Genomic DNA, 4,236 nt, shown 5'->3' with positions numbered 1-4,236 from the left:
AGCGGGAGATCGGTCGGTGTACATCCATTTATTAGAGGCAAATAAGGACTAGCGAGACGGATAGATAGAGAGAATGGAGCTAGGAGGTGGTGCGAGAGGCCGAGCTACTAGCTAGATAGGGGGAGGAGTGTGCGGTTGTGAGATCGACGAAAAGAGGGGCGAGAGTTTACACGTGTGTGGGACCGTATGAGAGACACGAGGCATGGACACAGAAAGGAGGAGATGGAAGGTGTGTGTGTATGTATGTTGCAGGCAGACGCTAGAGAGGTTTATCGATCGGTGTGTGTCGGAAAAGAGTTGTGGAGACTGTGGGAGAACAACCTAAAGAAAAAAATGAATGTGCTAGATGGATAGAATGCTGAGGGAAGGGGAGGGCGAGGAGGGCGTGTGCATGCACGAGAGAAATTTAGTGCTAGCTACAAAGGTTAGAGGATTGTGTGGGTGTAAGAGACTAACAAAGATCATAATTTGATAGGAAAGTGGATTCATATCTTTGAATAGGAGATCATAGTGTTATAAAGATATGCATGCATGAATATAGCGGTGATACACATGCTGTGGTTTTGCACATGTTATACCATAATGTGATAATGCATGGCGTTTGCAACTCACAGCTAAATGTCGAACACTCTAAACCATACTATACATCAAACAATCTCACATTTTATTTGAATTTGTGATAATATGTGGCATTTGCAGCATACAACTAAATATCGAACAATCTAAACAATACTATGTATCGATCAATCTCACATTTTATTTGAATTTGTGGTAATGTGTGGTGTTTGCAACTCACATCTAAATGCTTGTAGGCGTAGGGGGCGGGGCACCATACATTATGTGATAAACACATTATACATATGAGACATGGTTTAGATTATGAAGATCTAGCTAGATCTTGAAATGTACTATGATTTGAAATCAACATAAAGTGGATTCAAAAAATCAAGTTCGAGTTCATATAGTACACATAGTTCATATCTAACTCGAGAGTAATCATGTGGTGTGCTGTGAAGATAATACACAAATGATGGTTTAACTTGACAATAATGATGATTGTAGATCTTATTAAAATAGAGAAATGAATTCAAATGGTTTGACTTCACAACAATTATTATTGTAGATCTTATTCAAATAGAGAAACAAATTAAAATTTAGTTCATATTGAAGAGGTAGTATATACGTTTGGAATGCATTAAAACGTTCATTTGAGTAGCAGGTTGCATGCATTATACACGTAGCAAAATATTTTAATTGAACATAACATGAATTCAAAGTTTTGAATGACATTTGTAGTGCAAATTGATTTGGAACAGTACGTAGGACTAGACTCTCATGTGATGCGAATTGATTTCTTTTTGTTTTTTCATCGACGGAAGTGCAGATTGATTTGGTACAGTACACGTTGGGCTTGTCCGGAAATTTCAACCCGCGCCTTGTTACCCCAAAATATTTAAGATATATCTTTGTCTCGTTGTGCTCCGATAACTCCCTCCATCTCAACCCGCGCCTTTCTATTCAAAAATTACAACGTGCGCGAAAACTCCCACCTCCTGTGAAATCCCGACACGTGAAATGCCCGTGATACCCCTGAACCGAAAGAACCGCCTAGCTCAAATCGGTGGGGGTACTTTCGTAACTTACCCCACATTTCGGACAAGCGCGTCCCTAAGCCATGGTTCCCCACTCCCATCCCACCTGACCACCCATTCGTACATCGAGGCCGCGAACACACGCGAAGCCCCACACCCTCCTCCGTCCGCCACACAGCTGGAGCCTCTTCCCCGACGACACCGTCCACAGCAACACCTCAACGTCCCTCATCCACCCTACCAGATGAGGATCCATCGTCGATCTCGTCGTCCCGCCGGTTCAGCCACCCCGTCCTCCACCTCCAAGGAGCTGCCCCGACGTTCCCCTCGTCTTTTGCGCCACCTCCATTCCCACACCGTCGTCTTCACCTGCACCACCAGAAGAGCATCATCATCACCGTTTCCTCAGATGAAGCTGAGGCCTAATCGGCGCCACCAAAGAGGTTGTACACTAATCGCCGCATTTTCTTCTTGATTCGATCTCATGATGCTGCCAGTGCTCAGTCCTGAGCCGACACGGTGCGACTACATCCACGGCGGCGTCGCCGGCCACTTCCTCCACGGCGTTGCTCCCTCGGCGGCGACGTCCACATCAGTAGGAGCTATTGCTTCTTTAGCTCTCCCTCGCGCTGCTGCGCTGCTCTTGCTCTCGACCCCTTTCTTACTCTGCTCTTGATATTGCTCTTGCTCTTTCTCACGTTGCTGCTCTCGCTCTTGCTTGCGATGTTGCTCCGATTAGCTACACTTCAGTCGACTGAATCGACTTTTGGGTCAGTTGATTTTCAAGGGGGTAGGGGGCTCCCCGGAGTTAAGGAAGAACCAGCCGCAGCGGGGAGGGGGCTCGCCGGAGAGGTACCCCACTATCTATCTTAGGGTTCAGGGTGGGGGCGGTGGTCGCCGGCGGTGGTGTGCGGTGGCGTGGGGACCGCCGGAGAAAAAGTTCGGCATAGGAGGGACTTAGAGGAATGGTCGGGGCGGCGGCGGACCGGCGGTGGGGAGTGGTTTCGGGGCGGGCGGGGTGGTGCATCGCCGGCCACGGGCGGCAGTTTGGTCGGTGGTGGCTGGCGGCTTAGGGGGGTGGAGGTTGAAGTTGAACTGCAGGCCCTTGATTTCGTATCCAACGGCTGGAAAATCGACTGACCAGAGATAAAAAATTCAGTCGACCGGTTCTCGCACGCGCTGCTGCTGCTGCTGCTTTTCTGCTACTAGATAGTGCGTTCTGTTTCGACAGTAAAATTCAGTTTCGACGGTAAAATTCAGTTTCGACAGTTAAGTTCAGTTTCGACAGTTAAATTCAGTTTTGATAGTTAAGTTCAGAGATGAGCAGCTGATGTATCTTATGTCTAGCACTTTGTGGTTATGTATTTTAAGTCATCTATTGGAGATGCTATTAGAATTCCACTCAGATTAACATTGTCTCTCCTGTCATGCTTCAGCCTCAGAGCTGCTCCAACAACGAAACCCTCCATCACAGCGGAGCAGTACCCCGGGCTCCATCTCAAGATGCCTAAGATTTTCTTCCCCTCCTCCAACAGCCATGTCAGCCAGATCATCCTCACCGACCAACCCAATCGTGCTGAGATCGACATGGCTTCGCCAAAGAGGTTGTACACTTGTTGCATCTCTTTTTTACTCTACATGTTATATATATTGTCCACTGAGCACACGCAGTAATGTGAAATACGATTAGTTTCTCCTACTATATGACAAGAAGTGAGGTACCACGTAACTTAGCTATCTGTGATGGACTCTCTTGAACGCCATCATTATTTATCTCTTTGTGTTTGAGCTATGCATTTGTCGATGGGCCTGGGAGTTGAGCTAGTAGGGCAGTGGCCTGGGACCAAAGTAGTAGAAGTAGGCAAGTAGCACAGAAACATTTTTTGGGTGTAGCTTTTCCTTGCTCAAGCCTACCTATTAGAATCGCCAGTGCTTGAAAGGAAAAGTGAAGGAAAAGCATAGGAATTGGGAAGTTTCCTATGGTACTACTATTCATGCATTTGGTTCAAAGGAATGGAGCAAAGGAAAACTGTAGGATTTGCTCCTTTAGTGTCTCCTTGAAAGAAAAACCGTACGGATTTGAATTTCCACTTGCCCTCCTTTTCAAATTCCTATTCTTGAAGCACAAGACTAAGAGATAGTAGCATAATAGCATTATAACTGTACATTTTCTTGTGGTTTGACTTAATGTCACCATGCTTCTTTGCATCCTGTGATCTTCCAATTCTTGTGAACCAAACACCCAGATTGGCAGAAATCCTGTGTTTTTAAATTCTCTGTTTTGCACGTGCATTCCTATCCTAGTATTGTGTATTTCCTATCCCTGCGTTGTTAGAATCCTCCAATTCAAATGAGCCCTTATAGAATTACCTATCTTACAGATAGTTGTCAAAGAAAACCTTGTGTGGTTTGTTCCGCTCCTGTTGCGCCGTCGTCCACCCAAGCTCAGCTGCTCCAACGACAGAAGGGTCCAACACAACAGGGATCTGGCCTCCAGACTGTCTTTCGCCGCCTCAGATCTTCTTCCCTGCCGCCGGCAGCCATGGCAACTGCATTACCATCATCAACCGAGCAGATGACCTCGAGGACTACACGGGTCCGCAAGAGAGGTCGCACTCTTTCGTGTCTACTTACGTTATGCATC

This window comes from Triticum urartu, chromosome 3A (assembly GCF_056163025.1).
Source record: "Triticum urartu cultivar PI428250 chromosome 3A, HENAU_Tu73, whole genome shotgun sequence".
Classification (NCBI taxonomy): domain Eukaryota; kingdom Viridiplantae; phylum Streptophyta; class Magnoliopsida; order Poales; family Poaceae; genus Triticum; species Triticum urartu.
This window is presented reverse-complemented; position numbering follows the sequence as displayed.